The sequence below is a fragment of the Saccopteryx leptura genome, chromosome 2, assembly GCF_036850995.1.
Source record: "Saccopteryx leptura isolate mSacLep1 chromosome 2, mSacLep1_pri_phased_curated, whole genome shotgun sequence".
Lineage (NCBI taxonomy): Eukaryota > Metazoa > Chordata > Mammalia > Chiroptera > Emballonuridae > Saccopteryx > Saccopteryx leptura.
The window spans coordinates 181682060-181706782 of NC_089504.1; the positions used below are offsets into that span (position 1 = coordinate 181682060).

The window sequence follows — 24723 nt, forward strand, 5'->3', positions numbered from 1 at the left end:
CATTGGTTGATTCTTGTATGTACCCAGACCAGGGATTGAACCTGCAACCTTGGCTTATTGGGCCCACACTCTAACCAACTGAGCTACGTGGCCAGGGCTTGTACAGAGCTTTGGACCACACTTTGTTTCCACAGTACGTCTCCAACTGTACAAACGAAATGTTAGTCATATTCATTGTGAACTCCATCTTGTTGGGGTGACTATATAGACATACAGTTCCACCTTTAGAATTATAGCTTGAAAGCTAAAAGGATGTCCTGAATGTATGTTTAAGATAGATATTAAGTTGAAGTTTGTTCAGATAAATTTGATGAGTTTGAGTTTGAAGTTACTCAAAGACATAGCACATGAGAAAGAATATTAAACCAGAAGATTGAAGATGAGTGGTGGGGAGGTAGAAATAATGGTTATGATCAAATGTTGAAAATACTTGCAAATGGAAGCAGCTAAATCTAATTTTTTATTTTTATTTTTTAAGTGAGAAGCAGGGACACAGAGACAGACTCCCATATGCACCCCAACCAGGATCCACACAGCAAGCCTGCTATAGGGCAATGTTCTGCCCATCTGAGGCCACTGCTCTATTGCTCGGCAACCGAGCTATTTTAGCACCCAAGGCAAGGCCAAAGAGCCATTCTTAGCACCTGGGCCTGGGGCCAACTTGCTCAAACCCTTTGAGCCATGGCTGTGGGAGAAGACAGAAAGAGTAGAGGGGGGAGAGAAGAGAGAGAGAGAGAGAGAGAGAGAGAGAAGGGGAGGGGTGAAGAACCAGATGGCTGCTTCTCCTGTGTGCCCTGATTATTGGGAATCGAACCCAGGACTTCCACACATTGGGTGAGGCTCTACTGCTGAGCCAACCAGTCAGGGCCCAGTTGAACAATTTTTCATATCCCTGAAAGAATCAGGATTGGTGTGTGAGGCTACAGAAAGATGGGTTTCAGTTCTTTGTAAAGTTAGATCTTTATAATAACCTTGTTTAGGCATTGTGCTAGATCTGGAAATATAAATGTAGTGACTATAATACAGTCTGGTGGTTTTCACACTTGAGCATGCATCACAGTCACCTGGAGGGCTTGTTAAAATACAGGTTGTTGGCTCCACCCCAGAGATTCTGATTTAGGACATCTGGAGTAGGACCCAAGAATTTTCATTTCTAGCAAATTCTTAGGTGCTGCTGATGCCGCTAGTCCAAAGACTGTGCTTTGAGAACCATTGTACAATCTAACTTATATCAGAGCTCCATGCAAAGGCATATAAATCAAATTCTGAGTAATATAAAAGTTTGGGGGGAGAGTTTTGGGGTCAGCTGAATTTTGAAGAATGAGGAGGTAGTAAGGAAAAAGTGGCCCTGGCCAGCTGGCCCAGTGGGTAGAGTGCTCACCCAGTGTCTGGAAGTCCTGGGTTCAATTCCCAGTCAGGGCACACAGGGGAAGTGGCCATCTGCTTCTCCAGTCCTCCCTTCCCCCTTCTCTTTCTTTTTCTTCCCCTCCCACTATGGCTCAGTTGGTTCGAGCAAGTTGGCCTCCCAGAGCTGAGGATGGCTCCGCGGCCTTCACTTTAGGTGCTAAAAAAATGGCTGGGTTACTGAGCAACCCAGTAATGGCCCCAGATGGGCAGAGCATGGCTCCCTAGTGGACTTGCCGGGTGGATTCTGGTTGGGGTGCATGCGGGAGTCTGTCTGTCTGCCTCCCTCCTCTCACTAAAATTTAAATAAAAAGAAAAAGAAAGTAATGGCATGATAAGCCAAACATAGAGAATAATAAATTGAGAGGGTCAATATTTAGGAAAGAACAAAAGCATGGAACTTCAAGTTAGTTATTAAATGTTTACAGTATAGAGGGTATTGTCCTAGTTGCTGAGTATAGAGTTAAAAGAAACAAAGCCCCTGCCCTCATAGAACTTATAAACAAATATATCACATATTTAGTTTGTTTATTTGTTCTTAATTTTTCTGAAGTTGGAAACAGGGAGGCAGTTAGACAGACTCCCACATGCGCCTGACCGGGATCCACCCGGCATGCCCACCAGGGGGCAATGCTCTGCCCATCTGGGGCGTTGCTCTGTTGCAACCAGAGCCATTCTAGTGCCTGAGGCAAAGGCCATAGAGCCAACCCCAGTGCCTGGGCCAACTTTGCTCCAATGGAGCCTTGGCTGCGGGAGGGGAAGAGAGAGACAGAGAGGAAGGAGAGGGGGAGGGGTGGAAAAGCAGATGGGTGCTTCTCCTGTATGCCCTGGCCAGGAATCGAACCCAGGACTCCTACACGCCAGGCCGATGCTCTACCACTGAGCCAACCTGCCAGGGCCTATATCACATATTGAAAAGTCCCATAAGAAATAGAACAAACTATTGTGAAAGAGAACAAGAGGGATTCTAAAGAGATAGCTGATATCTCAAGAATGAGAGAGCTAGGAGAACATTCCAGAGAGAAGAGCCTAACATGTGTTAAGGAAACAAAAGTCTTATGTGTTTGCAGCACGGTGACTGATGGTGTGAGTGGAAGCAGATGAGCCTCGAAAAGTAAACGGGGCAAATACCACAGGAAAATGCAATGAACAGAGTGGCTCTTGAACTAATACACTCCAACTGGAGCAAATGAGGTAGAGATAAGAGAGATAAATCTAAAAGGATTTTGAGACACAGGAAGTGAGCAGTCAGAAAGAATATAGGATGGTTCCCAGAATTTTGGCTTGACAAGTAGCTATTCTTTTGGATAGGGAATAAAGACAGAGAAACTGGTTTGGGGATGGAAAGGAGGAACATCTGGTTTTTGACACGAGTTTGGAGTGATGAAAACAAATTCAAGTGGAAATGTTTAGCAGACAGTTATTAAAGGGCAAAGAAAGCAAGCATGGGCAGGTGGTATTGACTTGGGAAACATCTGAAAAGTGGCAACTGGAAGTGGACTAGGGCATCCAAGGAGGGTATACAGAAAAGAGCCCCTGATGACACCATTTTAAGGGGTAAACAGAAAAGGAGACTGATTAAAGAGCACCTAGAGAGAAGAAAATTTAGAGAAAAGTGATGGCCAAGAAGCCAATGGAGGAGTTTTTAATAGGGAGAGAACAAGAGTATCAAATGCTGAAGAGTGAAGTAAGAACTGAAGTTTTCATTGAATTTAGCAGTATGTAGGCAGCTAATTAGTAAGAGTAATTTCAGTAGAATGTTGAGGACAGAATCAAGATTATAATAGACTAAAGAGTGATATGAAAGTTAAGTAGAGAAAAAAAAAGGGGGGGCTGGAGTACCAGGGAAATTAGAAAGAGAGCAGGAGAGGAAAGACAGGTTCAAGGGAGAATGTTAATACAGGAGACTAGAGTATTATTTGTATGTTAAATTAGGAAGAAGGAGAAACTGAAGATAAAGAAGAGAGGGACTAACTGATGGAACAGGTTTCTAAGGACTCAAAATGAGATGAGATTCACTGACTTACTCATTCATCTATACAGTCATAGTGTTGCTCAGAGGATAGACACCCGTTCAGAGACAGATTAGGATACTGATGGTAGAAGTGACTAGGGAAGCTTAGAACTCTCCTGTCAGCTTCAATTTCCTCAGTGTTAGGAGGGGAGGCCTCTGCTGAGGGAAGAGAGGTGGTAGAATGGGGACTTGACAAGAGATGAAAGCCTGAAATAGCCTTTAAGAATAGAAAAAGTTGTTGGAGCATTGGGGCTGCTAAACTGCTTTGAGAGCCTGCCTACTTGAATCAACTTGTGATGCTACCTATCAATGGTGTGAACTCAGTAGTATCAGCAGCCCGGGAGAGCAAAGAAGGCAAGGTGGCTAAAATGATTCAGGGACAAGGTTCTGCAGGAGCGGGGAAACAACAGACCATAAGTGTGTCTATGCCAAATGGAGAAGAAAAGAGGTGAAGCCAGAGTGAATTGACAGATTGGAAGAAAAAGTGATTAAAGAAGTGGAGATTTCTTGAGGTCAGAGTAAATAAACTGAGAGGAAGAGATCAAAGGACATTAAAAACCAGAATAGTATGAACAAAATCTTAAAATTTAACTTTTGAGAAATAAGTTTTTGACAGAGTCCAAGGTATGACCTTGAAATTGGTTGGCTAACTGGTGTGAAAATGATTGTTGAAAGTGGTGGTCCAGAAACTGTAAGGTCATTCGTGACCAATGATATGGTCCAGCATGATGGAAGACCTAGGGGTAGATATGCTCATGAACCATCAAAGTCCTCAATGAATGTAATGAGATGACAGAGTTGAGGATACATAGTACAGCTTAATAGTAGAGGCCTTAAAGTGTGGCAGTAGAAATCAGAAATATAATTCACCCATTCAAACCTTGCAATAGTTAAGTGAGAAAGTGAGCACATGCCACTTGAAATAATCCTTAGGAAAATGTGGCTTAGAGCAGATTTTAGTTAACAAAAAGGTAGGAAAGTTTATTTTATAAAGCAATAAGGAAGTAAGGTCTTTAGAATGCAAAGAATTGGCAAGGAGGGCAGCAATGGGAAAGTAAATTGAGGATAGCAGGTAACAATATTGGAATATGAGGAGGCAGAAGTGATCACTGGACAGGCTTCTGTTTTAGATGGCAGCAATGAATTACAGGGTTGAGAAGCAAAGCAAATTAAACCATTCTCAGAATTCCTACTGGAACTCTGGAGTGAATTTCTATTACAAAATAAACAGAAGCACTGAGCTTTAATCAAGGCTAGATGTACTCAAATTGCTGTTCTAGGTTCCAAAGAGAATATTAGTGATGATCTGTTTTGGGTCTCAACAAAGTTTAGCCCCAAGAGAGGATAGCAAGGTTAGTCCAGAAAGAAGACTAAAGTTGCCAGTGTCCAGGTGGCCTACCTGGCTCAGCAGGATGCATCCTAGTATGGAGAAGAAATGGGCCTATGCTCTGAGTGGGGGGAAAAGATTATGAAAACTGAGTCAAATAAGGAGGAGGGAATGTCATAGTTTAGTTCTGTGAAAATATCTGATACTCTCACCTTACCCCCACAGAGTTCAGCACTGAATAAAATGGCAAGATGCTAGTCTTGGGGCATGTGTAAAAGTGCTTCATGAACTGCACAATTCAGACCCAAGTGAAGGCAAGCTCTCATATGAATGTTAATGACCAATACTTAAGTTATCTAAAAAGAGACAAGATATTCAATATAAACTTTATGTTCCCTCCTCAGGAGTACTGAATAGATTTTTATATCATTAAATGGGGATATGGACTACATGTTAAAAAATCTGTTTCTCACTCTTTAAATTCTATAAAAGTTTTAATAAGAAACATCCTTAAAATTCATCATCTGTATGTTACCCTCTCACAAGGAGAATGGCTGTAACTTAAATGCCTTTGTGTACATATAAACTAACCCACAAATGGTAGCAAAATGAGACTCAAAGAAGCTAAGTAACTAACATAACATTATACAAAGAACTATATAATCCACATTACTTGATTCCTAAATCCAGGGTTCTTTATGTGACATCCTCATCTGGGCTTTTGCAGTTTTTGTTGGTTGGGTTTTTTTGTTTTAACTACAGAAAATTCTGACTTTATCCCTATGCCCCTTACAGCTCATCAAGTTCCTTAATACAAACTTCATCAACCAGCATCACTAAGCCATTCTTTTTTCCCCAGCAAGTAAAGGAAGAATTTATTGGCTGTGCAGGAAGAAAGTCAGAGGAAAGGAAACCTTGGAGACAGATTCAGGGGGTTAGTCGGGGGCCAGTTGCTGCTGCCTATTGCTCCCCTGGTTGCTCCCCTGGTTAGAGCTTTGGAGAAACAGAGAGGTAAATAAAATGCCCCGAGGGGGAAGGAAAGGGGCAGAAGAAAGGAGACGGTGCAGGCATGCTCCTGGAAGGGAGAGCACAAACCAAGCCATTCTTAAAGCTTCCGTAGTGCTATTTTTTCCACTGACAATATATACGACTTAGCTCCAAGGGCAAGGTTAGAGAAAATCCTTGCCTAGTAATTTCACAGGACTTTACTCTATGGAAATATTAAATTCTAAAATCACTCTAAGTTTATTCACATAATATAGTATTTGACTGTATCCTTTCTATTGTTCTTTAATTGTATCATATGTGACTTCCCAATTAATGGCTAACCTTTCCATAAAGAGACTCTGACTCTTCAATTTATTGATAACAACTACAGTGCCAAGGCTGCAAGAAATGCTTGATCTAAACTGGGAGGATCTCCCACAATATTTATTTATTTAGCAAGAGGAGGGTAGGCAGAGAGAGACTCTTGCATGTGCCCCAACTGGGATCTTACCCAGTAAGCCCACTAGGGGGCGATGCTCTGCCCATATATTTTTTTCAAATTACAGTTTTGGTTTTCTTCAAACATATTCCCTGAAGTGGAATTGCTGGGTCATAAGACTGTTCTATTTTTAATATTTTGAGGTAACTCCATACTGTTTTCCATAGTGGTCGCACCAATCTGCATTCCCACCAACAGTGCATGAGGGTTTCTTTTTCTCCACATCCTTGCCAGCACTTGTTGATTTTTAAAATTTATCATTTATTTATTTTTGCGGCTCATAAGAAGTTTATTGTGTCTTCAAGACACTACTTTCAATTATTTATAAAAAGTTTAACATACTTACTAAGAAAGTTACAATACACAAAAGCGTTGACTGACTTTCTGCACTATATGTAACCTTGAGTTTCTTTTAATTACTCAAATTTCCATTGTTCAGTTATTCAAATTGGTTATTCCCTAGAAATACATGGCTGGTTATTTAAGCATGAGTTACATTTGACAAGGGTAAATGCAGATGATTGTACCACTCAACCAAGCGTTCATGAAGAAAATGATGAAAACTGTTCACATTGACCAGGGCACATCAAAATCTTCTTCTCCTTGGACAAGAGCTGTTTAAGAATACTGTATGAATTACTTCTTAATTAAAATGTGAGTACCTTTTTTCCTTTTCTATTTTATTTGAAACTCATATATGTATTAACTACTGTGATAGCCACTCATGTACCAAGAGATTAACATATTTCCCAAAGCATCAACACTATCAAGAGAATCTGGACATCTGGGAGCTGGTGGGAGAATTATTGGTGGTTCAAAAGGAAAAGGAGGCAGCCAGCATCATAGGAAGTCTGGTGGTGGTGGCATTAAATTTTAGACCTGGGTTTCCTGGTCCTGATCTTGGCATGGGGGGTGGTAGAGATAAAATAGTTCTATGGAACAGCTTTTGACTTGCTGTTATTGGCTTATTTCCAGGAGACCTGGCGTAGTTTTCACTTTCATGTTAATACACTGCTCACAAAAATTAGGGGACCAGAGAATGTGCAGATACTCCAATACTTTCAGCCCTTTTTTTGTATAGTGCATTTTCACCAATGAAATAAAAGTTGGTTTTGCATCTCATTTCCATAATCAAACAACTTTCTTTGACTTGTCATTTGCTTTTCTGATATTCTTGTTTAATAAAAAAAATCAAATGCTTCTATTTTTTATCACTTCATATTCATTTTGAAATATCCCCTAATTTTTGTGAGCAGCATATTTGACTTCCATTTTCATTCTCCTGAGCGTTCTGTTCTATATTATTAGCTACTTCAGATGCTGGGGAAGTAGATCAGACAGATTTTGTTCCTTTCTATGCAGTTTTATCTCTTAAAATCAATTGAAGCAATAATACCTGGGTAAATACAGCCATCTTCTGACCAAATGATAGAACATTTGTCACCAACTTTCTACTGTTTCAAGGGAGTTGTGGTATTCTTTTTTTAGCTTTCATTCGTCTTAGCACAATTTATTTTAGGTGTGCCTTTTTATTTGAAGATTCAGAAATGTTACTATTTTTTAGAACATGCTTAAGTGAAACCACAGCTTTATCATAAGTTTTTATCAGTGCTGTACCACCCCAACTGTCAGAATCACCACTCTGGCCTGTTCTGTGCTGGAACAGCACCGACTCCTGCTCCTGGATACCTCCACACCTCCTTTACCCATTGCCATGGGGAGCTGTTTGTTGTTCATTTATTGATGATAGTCATTCTGACAGGTGTGAGGTGATATCTCATTGTGGTTTTAACTTGCATTTCTATGATGATTAGTGACATTGAGCATCTTTTCATATGTCTATTGGCCATTTGTATGTCCTCTTTGAAGAAGTGTCAGTTTGGCTCCTTAGCCCATTTTGAAGTGGATTGTTCATTTTTTTAGTGTTGAGTTTTCTAAGTTCTTTTTTTTTTATTGGTGTTTATTCTTCCCATACATGTCTTTTTTTTAATTAAATTTAATGCAGTGACATTGATAAATCAGGGTACATATGTTGAGAGAAAACATCTCCAGATTATTTTGACATTTGATTGTGCTGTATACCCCTCACCCAAAGTCAAATTGTCTTCTGTCACCTTCTATCTGGTTTTCTTTGTGCCCCTCCCCTTCCCCACTACCTCTCTCCTTCCTCCCCCCATCCCCCCTCCCCCCAACCCCGTCCCCGTTGCCATCACATTCTTGTTTATGTCTCTGAGTCTCATTTTTATGTCCCATCTATATATGGATTCATGTAGTTCTTAGTTTTTTCTGATTTACTTATTTCACTCCGTATAATGTTATCAAGGTTCATCCATGTTATTGTAAATGATCTGATGTCATCGTTTCTTATGGCTGAGTAGTATTCCATAGTATATATGTACCAAAGCTTTTTAATCCACTCGTCCTCTGATGGACACTTGGGCTGTTTCCAGATCTTCGCCATTGTGAGCAATGCCGCCACAAACAATGGGGGTGCATTTCTCCTTTTGGAGCCATTCTGTGGTGTTCTTGGGGTATATTCCTAAAAGTGGGATAGCTGGGTCAAAAGGCAGTTCGATTTTCAGTTTTTTGAGGAATCTCCATACTGTTTTCCACAGTGGCTGCACCAGTCTGCATTCCCACCAACAGTGCAGGAGGATTCCCTTTTCTCCACATCCTCACCAGCACTTATTCTGTGTTGTTTTGTTGATGAGCGCCATTCTGACTGGTTTGAGATATCTCATTGTGGTTTTAATTTGCATTTCTCTAATGATTAGTGATGTTGAGCATTTTTTCATATGCCTATTGGCCATCTGTATGTCCTCTTTGGAGAAGTGTCTATTCATTTCTTTTGCCCATTTTTGGATTGGATTGTTTGTCTTCCTGGTATTAAGTTTTACAACTTATTTATAAATTTTGGTTATTAACCCCTTATCAGACGCATTATCAAATATATTCTCCCATTGTGTAGTTTGTCTTTTATTCTGTTCTTATTGTCTTTAGCTGTGCAGAAGCTTTTTAGTTTGATAAAGTCCCATCTGTTTATCCTGTCTTTTATTTCACTTGCCTGTGGAAACAAATCAGCAAATATATTGCTGCGAGAGATGTCAGAGAGCTTACTGCCTATGTTTTTTTCTAAGATGCTTATGGTTTTACAGCTTACATTTAAGTCTTTTATCCATTTTGAGTTTATTTTTGTGAATGGTGTAAGTTGGTGGTCTAGTTTCATTTTTTTGCAGGTAGCTGTCCAATTTTCCCAACACCATTTGTTAAAGAGGCTGTCTTTACTCCAATGTATGTTCTTACCTCCTTTGTCAAATATCAGTTGTCCATAAAAGTGTGGGTTTATTTCTGGGTTCTCAGTTCTGTTCCATTGATCTATATGCCTGTTCTTATGCCAGTACCAGGCTGTTTTGAGTACAGTGACCTTATAATATAACTTGATATCTGGAAGTGTCATACCTCCCACTTTATTCTTCCTTTTCAAGATTGCTAAGGCTATTCGTGTTCTCTTTTGATTCCATATAAATTTTGGAATATGTGTTCTATATCTTTGAAGTAAGTCATTGGTATTTTAATTGGTATTGCATTGAATTTATAAATTGCTTTGGGTAATATAGACATTTTAATGATGTTTATTCTTCCTAACCATGAGCATAGTATATGCCTCCACTTGTTTGTATCTTCCCTGATTTCTTTTATCAATGTTTTATAATTTTCCGAGTACAAGTCTTTAATCTCCCTGGTTAAATTTATTCCTAGGTACTTTATTTTTTTGGTTGCAATGGTAAAGGGGATTGATTCCTTAATTTCTCTTTCTGACAGTTCATCGTTAGTGCATAAAAATGCCTCTGATTTCTGAGTATTGATTTTATATCCTGCCACCTTGCTGAATTCATTTATCAGGTCTAGTAGTTTTTTGACTGCGACTTTAGGGTTTTCTATATACAGTATCATATCATCTGCAAATAATGATAGTTTTACTTCTTTTCCAATTTGGATGCCTTTTATTTCTTTTTCTTGTCTGATTGCTGTGGCTAGGACTTCCAGACCTATGTTGAATAAGAGTGGTGAAAGGGGGCACCTCTGTCTTGTTCCTGATCTTAAGGGGATTGCTTTTAACTTTTGCCCATTGAGTATGATGTTGGCTGTGGGTTTGTCATAGATGGCCTTGATCATGTTGAGGTATGTTCCCTGTATTCCCACTTTGCTGAGAGTTTTGATCATGAATGGGTGCTGGATTTTATCAAATGCTTTTTCTGCATCTATTGAAATTATCATGTGGTTTTTCTCCTTCCTTTTGTTTATGTGGTGAATCACATTGATTGATTTACAAATATTGTACCAGCCTTGCCTCCCCAGAATAAATCCCACTTGATCATGGTGTATGATTTTTTCCATATATTGTTGGATCCGGTTTGCTAATATTTTGTTGAGGATTTTAGCATCAATATTCATCAGAGATATTGGCCTATAATTTTCTTTCTTTGTGTTGTCTTTGCCTGGTTTTGGAATCAGAAATATGCTCACCTCATAAAAGGAGCTTGGAAGTCTTCCTTCCTGTTGAATTTTTTGAAATAGATTGAGAAGGATAGGAGTTAGTTCTTCTTTGAATATTTGGTAGAATTCAGTTGTGAAGCCATCAGGCCCCGGACTTTTCTTTGTTGGGAGTTTTTTGATAACTGTTTCTATCTCATTTGGTGTAATCAGTCTGTTTAGGTTTTCTGATTCTTCCAGATTGATTTTTGGAAGATTGTATGTTTCAAGGAATTTGTCCATTTCATTTAGGTTGTCTAGTATTTTGGCATAAAGTTCTTCATAGTATTTTCTTACAATATTTTGTATTTCTGTTGTGTCAGTTGTAATTTCTCCACTCTCATTTCTAATTTTATTTATTTGAGTCCTCTCTCTCTTTTTCTTGGTGATTCTAGTTAAAGGTTCATTGATCTTGTTTACCTTTTCAAAGAACCAGCTCCTAGTTTCATTGATCCTCTGTATTGTTTCTTTAGCCTCTATGTCATTTATTTCTGCTCTGATCTTTATTATTTCCTTCCTTCTACTACATTTGGGCTTTACTTGCTGTTCTTTTTCTAGTTCTGTTAGATGCAGGGTTAGGTTGTTTATTTGAGCTTTTTCTAGCTTCTTAAAGTGTGCCTGTAGTGCTATGAACTTCCCTCTCAGCACTGCATTTGCTGTGTCCCATAAATTTTGAGTTGTGTATGCTCATTGTCATTCGTTTCTAAGAATTTTTTTATTTCTTCTTTTATCTCATTCTTAATCCATTCGTTATTTAACAACCTGCTATTTAGTTTCCATGTGTTGAGAATTTTTGAGCTTTTCTGTTGTGGTTCATTTCTAGTTTCATGCCGTTGTAATTGGAGAAAGTGCTTGATATGATTTCAATCTTCTTAAATTTGTTGAAAGCAGCCAGACCTGTGATGGCGCAGTGGATAAAGCATCGACCTGGAAATGCTGAGGTTGCCAGTTCGAAACCCTGGGCTTGCCTGGTCAAGGCACATATGGGAGTTGATGCTTCCAGCTCCTCCCCCCCTTCTCTCTCTCTGTCTCTCCTCTCTCTCTCTCTGTCTCTCCCTCTCCTCTCTAAAAAAAAAAAAATTTGTTGAAAGCACTTTTGTGCCCTAACATGTGGTCTATCCTAGAGAATGTACCACGAGCACTTGAAAAGAATGTATATTCTGCTGCTTTAGGGTGAAAAGTTCTGAAGATTAAATCGGGTTGATCTAGTGTGTCCAATAAGTCTGCTGTTTCTTTGTTAATTTTCTTTCTCGAGGATCTATCTAGTGATGTTAGTAGGGTATTGAAATCTCCTACTATTATAGTATTGCTGTTGATTTTGCCCTTTAAATCCATCAAAGTCTGCTTTATATGTTTAGGTGCTCCTATATTAGGTGCAGAGATATTTATAATCATTATATCTTCCTGTTGGATTACTCCCTTTATCATTATTAAGTGGCCTTCTTTATCTCTTACTATATCCTTTGTTTTAAAGTCCAATTTGTCTGATATAAGTATTGCTACCCCAGCTTTTTTTTTCATTTCCATTTGCATGAAATATTTTCTTCCATCCTTTTACCTTAAATCTATGTGTATCTTTTTTTTTATTTTTATTTTTTTATTCATTTTAGAAAGGAGAGAGGAGAGAGAGAAGGGGGAGGAGCAGGAAGCATCATCTCCCATATGTGCCTTGACCAGGCAAGCCCAGGGTTTCGAACCGGCGACCTCAGCATTTCCAGGTCGACACTTTATCCACTGCGCCACCACAGGACAGGCTGTATCTTTTGTTTTAAGGTGTGTCTCTTGTAGACAGCATATGTACGGGTCCTGTTTTCTTATTCACGCAGCTACCCTATGTCTTTTGATTGGGTCATTTAATCCATTTACATTTAAGGTTATTATTGATATGTAGTTGTTTATTGCCATTTTATTCTTTAAAGCTGTATTCTTTTTTTGCTATATTTTTTCCCCCTTTGATCTGTTTACAACAGGCCCCTTAACATTTCCTGCAGCATTGGTATGGTTGTAGTGAATTCCTTGAGTTGTTTTTTGTCTGGGAAGCTTTTTATTTTTCCTTTGATTTTAAACGATAGCCTTGCTGGATAAAGTAGTCTTGGTTGTAGGCTCTTGTTCTGCATTACTTTGAATATTTCTTGCCATTCCCTTCTGGCCTCAAGTGTTTCTGTTGAGAAGTCAGAAGTCATCCTTATGTGGGCTCCTTTGTAGGTGATTGCCTTTTTTTCTCTTGCAGCTTTTAATATTTTCTCTTTATCGCTTAGCTTTGGTATTTTAATTATGATGTGTCTTGGTGTAGGTTTCTTTGGGTTTCTCTTTAATGGAGTCCTCTGTGCTTCTTGAACTTGTGAGAGTTTCTCCTGCATTAATTTAGGGAAGTTTTCAGCTAGGATATGATTGAACAAAGTCTCTATCCCTTGTTCTTGTTCTTTTTCTTCTTCTTCAGGAACCCCTATGATGCGGATGTTATTTCTCTTCATGTTGTCACAGAGCTCTCTAAGAGTTTCCTCAGACTTTTTGAGTCTCTTTTCTTTTTTCTTCTCTGCTTTCATGCCTTCATTCCAGTTGTCCTCCAACTCGCTGATTCGATCCTCAGCTCTATCTATCCTGTTTTTAATTCCTTCCATTGTGGTCTTTATTTCTGATATTGTATTTGTCATCTCCGACTGATTCTTTTTTATACTTGCTATTTCTTTATTTAGGTGTTCATAATGACCATCCATTGTTGTTCTAAGATCCCTAAGCATCCTTACAATCATTATTTTGAACTCCACATCTGGAAGTTTGATTATTTCCATATCACTCAGTTCATCTCATGAAGGTTTCATTTGGATTGCACTTTTTTGTCTTCTCATTGTCTGTGTTTTGTTTGTAGAGTTGATTGAGTCTAGGCTTGGTGTTGTCTGCCTCCAGTTTTCAGTTGTGTTATTTCTAGGTCTTCTTGTGTTGGTATCAGCTATTATTTGTAATACACTTTCGGATTTGGGCAGCTTTGAAGTCTTGATTTGTTTGTTTTCTTAACAGGTGGTAGTCTTGTTTACTGATCTCAGCAGGGGGCTTCCTTGAAACTATCCAGGAATGCGGTGGGTGTAACCTGAGACTCTGAAGGCCTCTTCCACCAACTAATCTCTCTGGGGGCAGGGTGTTTTCTCAGCTTCAGTAGGGGGAGGTGTATCTCAGATCTCCATGGAGACCTGAGTTACTGCCCCTCCTCCCCACTTCTTGTTTTCAGCTGTGTCTTGTTGCGCTGATTGGGGCTGGAGAGATATCTGGAGATCTCTGATCCAGAAGCAATTCAGTACTGTTTTGTGGGGAAGGATCAGTCCCTCCCCGAGCTATGGCCGCCTCCAGCACAGATGAGTCAGCTTTTTGTAGATCGTCTCCTGCATTCCTTAGCCCCTCACAGTCTGTCCCTCTCTCTTTCCTTTCTACTTGGGAGATAAGCTGGTCTTTTCAACACACCTCGCTTCCTGGTCGCCAGGCAAGTGGCTGTGAGCAGTATTTTCTGCTCTTTTTCCTGGGGTGAGATCCCCTCTGGGCTCTCAGCCTCACCCCCCACTCCGTTCCTGTAAGCAGGGGAGATTCAGGCACTCTCTACCAGGTTTGTTGTGGCTTCTTCTTTGCTCCTTGGTTTTTGAGAGCTGTTCTTGTAGTCCAGAGTTGGTTTTTCACGCTGATTTTTCCTAAATTGATTTGCATTCCAGTTTGGTGGTGAGAGCTGGGTGTCTGTGCGTCCGCCTACTCCACTGCCATCTTTAGGTCTCCCTGAGTTTTCTAAGTTCTTTATAAGGTTTGGATATTAACCCCTTATCAGATGTATCACTGGCATATGTTCTCCCATTCAATGAATTGTCTTTTCATTTTCTTGATGGTTTCTTTTGTTGTGCAAAAACTTTTCAGTTTGATGTAGTCCCGTCTTTCTTTTGTTTCTCTTGCCCAAGGAGATATATCAGAAAAAATATTGCTATGAGAAATGTCCAAGATTATACTGCCTAAATTTTCTTCTAAGATTTTTATAGTTTTGATTTTGACATTTAAGTCTCTAATCCATTTGAGTTTATTTTGTGCATAGTATAAGGTGGTCTAGTCTTTTGGGTTTTTTTTTGCTTATATTTGTCCAATTTTTTCAGCACAATTTATTGAATAGACTATCTTTACCCTACTGTATGTTTTTTCCTCCTTTCTCAAATATTAATTGGTTATAAAGGCATGAGTTTGTGTTCTAATCTGTAACATTGATCTATACAGTGTGTCCGTAAAGTCATGGCGCACTTTTGACTGTCACAGGAAAGCAACAAAAAACGATAGAAATGTGAAATCTGCACCAAATAAAAGGAAAACCCTCCCAGTTTCTGTAGGATGATGTGGCAGCATGTGTGCATGCAGAGATGATGATGTAACACCGTGTATACAGCGGAGCAGCCCACGGCCATGCCAGTCGAGATGTGGACGGTACAGAGGAAAGTTCAGTGTGTTCTGTGGCTTGCTAAATTTGAATCCGTGACCAAAGTGCAACGTGAATATCGGCGTGTTTATAATGAAGCGCCACCACATAGGAATAGCATTACTCGGTGGGATAAACAGTTGAAGGAAACTGGCAGTTTGGTGGAGAAACCCCGTTCTGGTAGGCCATCAATCAGGGACGAGTCTGTAGAGGCTACACGGCATAGCTACCTAAGGAGCCCTAAAAAATCTGTGCATGAGCCCACATCAAACTGCACTGAATAGGTATGAAACTGGGAGAGTTTTCCTTTTATTTGGTGCAAACTTCACATTTCTATCATCTTTTGTTGCTTTCCTGTGACCGGTCAAAAGTGCACCATGACTTTACGGACACACTGTATATATGTTTTTATGCCAGCACCATGTTATTTTGATTACTGTGCCCTTGTTTGATATCAGGTTGTGTGAGTCCTCCAACTTTGTTCTTCTTTCTCAAGATTGTTGAGGCTATTTGGGGTCTTTTGTGGTTTCATATAAATTTTTGGAATACTTGATCTAGTTCTGTGAAATATGCCATTGCTATCTTGATAGCAATTGTGTTGAATCAATAGGTTGCTTTGGGTAGTATGGACATTTTAATGATGCTAATTCTTCATATCCATGAACACCGTATATGCTTCCACTTATTTGTATCTTCTTTAATTTCTTTCTTCAGTGTCTTATAATTTTACAAGTACAGGTCTTTTACATCCTTAAATTTATTCCCAGGTGTTTGTTTTTGTTTTGTTTTAAGAGAGAGAGAGATAAAGAAAGACAGAGAGACAGGAAGGGAGAGAAATAAGAAGCATCAACTCATAGTAGTGGCAATTTATTTGTTCATTGATTGCTTCTCAGACTTGCCTTGACCAGGGGCTCCAGCTGAGCTAGTCAAACTTGAGCTCAAGCCAGTGACCTTCAGTTTCAAGCTAGCAACCTTTAGGCTCAAACTAGCAATTGTGCGATCCTGTCAATGATCCTGTGCTCAAGCCAGGGACTTTGCACTCGAGCTGGTGAGCCTGCACTCAAGACAGATGAATCCATGTTCAAGCTGCAACCTTGGATATTGAACCTGGGACCTCAGTGTCACAGTCAACGCTCTATCCACTGCATCACCACTGGTCAGGATATTCCCAGGAATTTTACTTTTTTGAAGCAATTGTGAATAAGATTGTTTTCTTAGTTTCACTTTCTAATAGCTCATTATTGGTATTAAAAATGCGACTGATGTCTGAGTATATATTTTGTATCCTGTTTACTGAATTCATTGATCAGTTGTAGTTTTTCGGTGGAATTTTTAGGGTTCTCTATATAGAGTTTTATGTCATCTGCAAATGACAGTTTTCTTTTTTTCTTCCCAATTTGGATGCCTTTTATTATTTCTTCTAGTCTGATTGCGGTGGCTAGGACTTCCAGGACCATGTTAAATAAGAGTGGTGAAGAGAGACATCCATGCCTAGTTCCTGATCTTAAGGGAAATGCTTGTAGTTTTTGCCCATTGAGTATGATGTTCACTGGGGCCTTGTCATATATGGCCTTTATTATGTTTAGGTATGTTCCCTCTATTCCCACTTTGCTGAGAGTTTTTATCATAAATGACTGCTGGATTTTATTGGATGCTTTTTCCACGTCTACTAATATGATCATGTGTTTTTATCCTTCCTTTTGTTTATGTAGTGTAACACATTTACTGATTTGAAGAACTGTAGCAATTTCGCATCCCTAGAATAAATCCCACTTGATCATGGTGTATGCTCCTTTTAATGTATTGCTGGATCTGATTTGCTAATACTTGTTAAGGATTTTAGCATCTATGTTTATCAGAGATATTGGCCTAAAATTTTCTTTCTTTGTAGTGTCTTTATCTGGTTTTGGATATTGCTGGCCTCATAAAATAAGGGTGGGATTCTTCCCTTCTCTTGAATTTTTTTGGAAGTGTTTGAGAAAAACAAGTGTTAGTTCTTCGAATATTTGGTAAAATTCACCTGTGAAGTCATCTGCTCCAGGACTTTTATTGAGTTTATTGATTACTGTTTCAATTTCACTAGTTGTAAACTGTCTCTTCAGATTCTCTGATTCTTCTTTCTTCAGTTTTGGAAGATTGTATGTTTCTAGGAATTTATCCATTTCTTCCAGATTGTCCAATTTGTTGGCATATAGTTGTAATATTTTCTTACAATACTTTGTATTTCTTTGGTGCAAGGTGTTACTTCTCTTCCATTTCAGATTTTATTTATTTGGGTCTTCTTTTTTGTTTGATGAGCATGGTTAAAAGCTTGTCAGTCTTATTTATCTTTTCAAAAAAAACAGCTCTTAATTTCACTGATCTATTGTATTTTTTAGACTCTATTTTATTTCTGCTCTGATGTTTATTATTTTCTTTCTTCTACTCATTGGGCTTTGTTTATTGTTCTTTTCCAAGTTCCTTTACGTGTAAAATTGTTTGAGATTTTTCTTGTTTCTTGAGATAGGCCTGTAATGCTATGAACTTCCCTTTTAGGACTACTTTTGCTGTGTCCCAAAGGTTTTGGGTTGTTGTGTTCTGTTTTGCTTCAAGGAATATTTTGACTTCTTCCTTAATCTCAATGGTAATGCATTCATCATTTAGTAATATGTAATTTAGCCTCTATGTCTGTTTTTCAGTTTTCTTGTGATTGATTTCTAGTTTTATACCATTACAGTCAGAAAAGATGCTTGATATAATTTTGATATTTTTAAATGTCAGGGTTTTTTTTTCCCCCTTTGAAGTGAGAAACAGGGAGAGAGATGAGAAGCATCAATTGGTAGTTGTGGCACTTTAGTTGTTTATTGATTGCTTCTCATATGTCCCTTAACCAGGGGGCTCCAGCTGAGCTATGGCCCCTTGCTCAAGCCAGAAACCTTCGGTTCATGTATATGGTCCTATGCTCAAGCCAGCAAGCCCACACTCAAGATGGCAAGCCTGCACTTAAGCCATCAACTTCAGGGTTTCAAACCTTGAACCTCAGCATCCCAGGTTGAGGCTCTACCCACTGAGAAACCAATGGTCAGGCTTAAATTTGAATCTTGTTTTGTGTCCTAATATGTGGTATATCCTAGAAAATCTTCCATGTGCATTTGAAAAGAATGTATACTCTGCTGCTTTGGAGTAAAATGCCCTGAAGATACATAATTTTCCATCCATTCTACCTTTTCCTTGTTGATTTTCTGTCTGGAAGATCTATCCATTGATGTCAATGGGGTGTTAAAATAAAACACTATAACTGTACTACTGTTGAGCTCTCCCTTTATGTCCATCAAGGTTTGCTTTACAGATTTAGGTGCTCTTATTTTGGGTGCATGTTTAAAAGGGTTATAGCCTATTGTTTGACCCCTTTATCATTATGTAGTGTCCTTTGTCTGTTATGTTATAGACTGTTTTAAAGTCTATTTTGTCAGATAAAAGTATTCCCCAGCTTTTTTTTTTCCTTTCCATTTGCATGAAATATCTTTCTCCATCCTTTTCATTCTGAGGTGGATCTCTTTTAGATAGCATATATATAGGTCTTGTTTTCTTATCCATTCAGCTACCTTGTTCCTTTTCATTGGAGTATTGAAACCAACTACATTAAAAGTGATTGTTAGATATGTATTTATTGCCACTTTATTCTTTTAACTATGCTCCTCCGTTATTTTCTTCTTCCTCTTCTTTTAGCAGGTCTTTAACATTTCTTGTAATGCTAGTTTGGTGGTAATGAACTCCTTTAGATTTTTCTTGTCTGGGAAGTTCTTTATTTCTTTTTCAATTTTAAATGATAGCCTTACTGAGTGAAGTAGTCTTGGTTGTAGGCCCTTGCTTTAAATTACTTTGAATATTTCATGGCAATCCCTTCTGGCCTGAAATGTTTCTGTTGTGAAATCAGCTAACAGTCTTATGGGAGCTCCCTAGTCTAGGTAACTATCTTTCTCTTGTGACTTTTAGGATTGTCTTTAACCTTTGCCATTTTAATTGATGTGTCTTGGTGTGGCTCTTTAGGTCCATCTTGTTTGAGACTCTATGTTTCCTGGACTTGTGCTTTTCCTTCACCACGTTTGGAAAAGTCAGTCATTATTTCTTTAAATAGGTCCTTGATCCCTTGCTCTCTCTCTCTTCTACTTCTGGTACCACTATGATGTGTGTGTGTGTGTGTGTGTGTGTGTGTGTGTGTGTGTGTGTGTGTGTGTATATATATATATATATATATATATATATATATATATATATATATATATATATATATTTTATGATGTAGATATTCCTATGCTACATATTGTCTCAAAGGTCCCTTAAACTTATCATTTTAAACTTTTTCTTTTTGCTGCATTGTTTGGGTATTTTTCTCTACCTTGTCTTACAAATCGCTGATTCAATCCTCTGCTTCATCCAACCCAATTATTCCTTCCAGTGTGCTTTTCATGTATTGTATTCTTCATTTCTGACTGGTCCTATTTATTTATTTATTTATTTATTTTTGTATTTTTCTGAAGTTGGAAACAGGGAGGCAGTCAGACAGACTCTCGCATGTGCCTGACCGGGATCCACCTGGCACGCCCACCAGGGGGCGATGTTCTGCCCATCTGGGCATTGCTCTGTTGCAACCAGAGCCATTCTAGCTCCTGAGGCAGAGGCCACAGAGCCATCCTCAGCGCCCGGGCCAACTTTGCTCCAATGGAGCCTTGGCTGCGGGAGGGGAAGAAAGAGACAGAGAGGAAGGAGAGGGGGAGGGGTGGAGAAGCAAATAGGCACTTCTGTGTGCCTTGGCCAGGAATCGAACCTGGGACTCCTGCACGCCAGGCCGACGCTCTACCACTGAGCCAATTGGCCAGGGGCTGCCTGGTTCTTTTTTATGGTTTCTGTGTTCTTTTCATGCTGTTGAGCATCCTTATAACCAATATTTTGCATCTATATCTGACAAATTGCTTGCCTCCCTTTCACTTAGCTTTTTTTTCCTGTATATTTCTCCTGTTTTTTTATTTGGGGCGTATTTGTCTCCCCATTTTGGCTACCTCTTTGTTTCTATTAGATTTCTGATTCCCAGTCTTTGTAGCATGTGGCACAATGTAGTGGGTGTCTTATGAGCTTCAGTTTCCTTGATCACCTGAGCTGGGTGCTCCAGGAATATCCCTGTGTGGGTTACGTGGGCCCTCATGTTATAATTGAAGCTTAGCCTGTTCATCCCTGGTACCAACCCTCAGGCTGGCCGTAAGACTCAACCTTGCCAGTGTGCAAGCTGTTGTGCAGGTATGCCACAGGAAGCAGAATTCACCACAGCAGGTTTTGGTGCCTGCCAAGATCTTCCTTTTGATGTGCCACTTGTGAAACTTGGATCCTGCTCTGACGTTGGAAGCTGGCCACTGTGCTTTTTATGGATCTCTTGGGAGGGACTCTGGTGCAGGCCAATGTCAGATGCTGCCTATGACTGGCCTTAGGCAACCTGTTTGTAGCTACAAGGAATCCACAGCTTGTGCCTACCTCTGCAGCACCTGGGTGTTTGCAGGAAGGACCAAACTGCACACCAAAGCCAGCTTTTACCAGCACCATACCTACGTTAGCAAAAGTCCCAAGGCATCCCAAGATCTGCCTCTACCTTCCTCCACCTGCCAGCTGCCTGTTAGGCTCAGTCACTGAAAGAGCTTCTGGCCTAACCAGGCGGTGGCACAGTGGACAGAGCATCAGACGGGACACAGAGGACCCAGGTTTGAAACCCCAAAGTCACCAGTTTGAGCATGGGGTTGCTGGCTTGAGCGGGGGATCATAGACATGACCCCATGGTTGCTGGCTTGAGCCAGGGGTCACTGGCTTGGCTGGAGCCCCTCCCCCCCCCAGCCAAAGCATATATGAGAAACTAAGGTGCCACACAAGGAATTGATGCTTCTCATCTCTCCCTTCCTGTCTGTCTGTCCCTATCTCTCTTTCTAACACACACATGCCTCTGGCAAGCCTTGAGTTGGATAAGACAGGTTCGCAGTGAGTCACAAGGTAGGGGTAAGTGGTTGTCCTGTCAGGGAGGTGCTAATCAGGCTTCAGGAAAGTATGGCTGTGACCCTCACTTCAGAGTCACACTACTCAGTCTGTCCCAGATTTTGTCCCAAACTCCAGCAGGGTGGAGCCACTAGGAGTCAGATGGGTGGGGCCTCCAGGGCCTGGAGGGTGGTTCTAGATCTCCTGTGAGAAGAAAACACCAGTCCTATTCACAGGAAAGTGGGGGAAATAACCCCCACCCCAAAGCCTCACCAGTCATTGAACCCCAAATCAGCCCAATCCTTGACACGGGCCAAGGGAGTTGACTCCTTAACAGGGCATTAAGCTCCACAAGGTGAGGCTAAAGGGAGCCCACAGTGTGGAACTATGGCCTTCCAGGGGAGTGCTCCACCCAAGAGAGATGGCACCTGCAGTATTGGAGAATGACTAAACAAAGGAATCCTGGAAGCTGTCCCTTCAGCTGTCTCCATAGAACCACAAGCCTGATTCTCTGCATGCAACTGTAGTCCCCTCTGCTCTCTCTCTGCCAGAGCCCAGGGTGAATGGCTGCAAATAAAACTTTGTGTTGGTCCTTTAAGAGGGCAACTGTGTTGCTAGTGGACTCTTGTTTCTCCCTGACAGAAACCCCACTGCTTTTTACAGCCAGAGGTTATATGGTATGTGGGCACCCTTCCTGACTTGGGTGCTCTTGGCTGGGAAACCAAGCTTAGGGTGTAGACCCGCTTCTCAGGAGAACCCCCTGCAGCTGAGAAATCCCCGAGAACCTCAGCTATCAACTGTGGGAACAGGGTTAACCTTTTTCATCTCCACCCTTCCTACCAGTCTCAATGTGGTTTCTGTAAATCCTTTATTGTAAGACTTCTGAATAACCAGCTAAGCTTCCGCTGGTTATTCAGGATGACTGTTCTATAATTTAGTTGTAATTCCAGTTTGGTCCTGGGAGGACATGAGTGTAAGCTTCCACCTGCTCTGCCACTACCTTGGACTGCCCCACATAAAACTTGACTTCCCCCCAAACTTTACCAATGGCTTGCTGACTTATTGATAACATCAAGTTGATTAACACACTGTATTATAGGTATTATACACTGCATTCTTATAATAAAGCAAGCTAGAGAAAAGAAACTTACTGAGAATATAAAGAAAATACATTCACCATAATTAATAAAAAAAAAAAAACCTCTATAAGTGGACCTGTAGAGTTCAAAGTTGTGTTGTTCAATGGTCAACTACTGCAAAGGAATAAACTGTTCAAAAATCAAAGGTGGGCAAACGTCTGTTGGTCATCACTGGATTCTTGCTGAAAATGGAGAGGTGAAATCTTCAGGAATCACTCCTCCCAACTTCACACTGAGAATACTATTCTCAGTAATGTAGTAGGTTTGTCACACTACTGGTCAAATTATTTGAGGCCAGTTCTTTATTTTATAGAGCAAGTACAATATTAGAAACTGCTTTGGCACAGGTTAAAAGTGGCTCTCATATACTTGTTAATTTTCCTCAGGATCACTATTAAAATATACCTTTAGCCTGACCTGCGGTGGCGCAGTGGGTAAAAGCATTGACCTGGAACAGAGGTTGCCAGTTCGAAACCCCAAGCTTTCCTGGTCAAGGCACATATGGGAGTTGATGCTTTCTGCTCCTCCCTCCCTTCTCTCTCTCTCTCTGTCTCCTCTCTCTAAAATGAATAAATAAAATCTAAAAATAAATAAATAAGTAAAAATAATTTAAAATATACCTTTACTCAGTTACCATTTAGAGTTGCTACCAATGTAAATGACAAAGTAGGGAGGGACCTGAGCACAAAAAAAATTGTTCTTTATTTTTTAGATGTAATGCAAATAACTATACCTAATATTCTTCCAGGAAAAAAAAGCAAAACATGCTAAAAAAAAAAAAAAAACCCAAGAAATCAGGTTATACTTTTTATAAGGCACCACCAAAATTCCTGGCAAATTAGAATCCATATTTAAGTGTCTCACTAGCAGATAAAAAATACATAAGAGAATGATCAACACAGGGTCTTTAGGTTGACAAAAGACATCCCTGTTTAAATATCTTAGAGTATTGCCAAATAAATCTTCAGAACCCTATCCTAACCTCTTCCAGTGCACATCATTCATTGCATAGTAATGACTGGATATGACCCAAGCCAAGAGAAGGCTGAAATTACAAACTATATTAACATCCATTCTTTCCTTCTCATGCTGTTAAGTACCAGCTGGCACATCCATATCCAAAAAGTAATGATACAATTTTAAAAAAGGAAAAAAGAAAAAAAAGAGTTGATCAGCAAATCAATTGACTGCTTTTTACAATTTATACTTACGGACCTATTGCAAAAGCAACTTACTACACACTCATTCATATCTGAACCTTTATTGAGCCTGGTTATGTGGGACTCAAACAGCTTAATTTTCCCACAATTTACAATTTTAAATCCCACTCCGAATTGTCACTTTCTCTTTTAAAAAATGGCTAATCTCACCCTTTAAAAGGGTTTTCGCAATTTTTCCTTTTATCCTTCCTATTTTAAGTATTGCCTGATGTTTACACTACGACTACAGAATCAAAACACTGACAAGCAGGAAGTTTCTTCATGGGCACTGAGCTGCAACCAGAATCTAAAAATTAAGAAAATAATTTCTTAGACACTTGCTAAAGATAAAAGCAAAGAAGAACAGTAAGTAATGCACAGGGAGAAAAAAAAAACTATTCTAGTGTTACAAGTCTGTTAGCCTTTGCTAGGGTTTTGATTATTAAAGTATATTGTAGGGAATCAGATTTAATATTTACCTTTTCAATTATTTAAGTTATAATATACTGTAATTTTATTGAGTCACAAATTTGAATCATGCAATGCAAAGCTGATTTGCAACTTAGTAAGGGAGTCTAGCATCTGTATCTCAACATGACTTTTTTGGAGTAACAAGCAAAGTGAAATACACATTTGTGAGAGGAAAATGCCTCTTCTTCCTCCAATAAAAAGCTTCCAACTACCAATGCTTCTAATGACCCACCCTTTGAGACTATCAAAGGCCTACCTTTTTTCCCCCCATTTTTTGTTCTATAACTTTTGCCAAAATAGTTTATAATCAAGGTAGTAAAAAATATCTTTGAAAGAATTAACATAAAAGTTAAAATAACAATGGTGAAGAATTACAACTTTGAGGAGATAGGAAGGGTAAAGAAACATTTTAAATCAAGTTTTAACATAAAATGCTACAATACTAAAGAATAGACTAAGTTATAAATAGTACCTTCCTTTAAACTAAAGATGTTCTGTGTTAGAGCATCAGCATTTCTTTAAATAGATGAATCTTGGTCCATTAATTCCAAAACTGATTTGTATATGTTTTCTTTCTCTCTCTTAAAAAAAAAGGAATTTCACCTGTTCTTCTCAGTCTTGGTCTATGGTTAAGAATCAGACCAAATCCTCTGTGACTTTCAAATAACTACAGAAAGTCCCACAGTATCTATTAAATGATCTATGTAAGTTCCAAAAA

The 24723-nt window shown here is 39.4% G+C and overlaps 1 pseudogene; it reads right to left on the minus strand.

Moving 5' to 3' along the window:
- Nucleotides 1-6874: 6874 nt before the first annotated feature.
- On the minus strand, nucleotides 6875-8692 carry LOC136391715 (survival of motor neuron protein pseudogene; annotated as a pseudogene).
- Between the last annotated feature and the right edge of the window lie 16031 nt (nucleotides 8693-24723).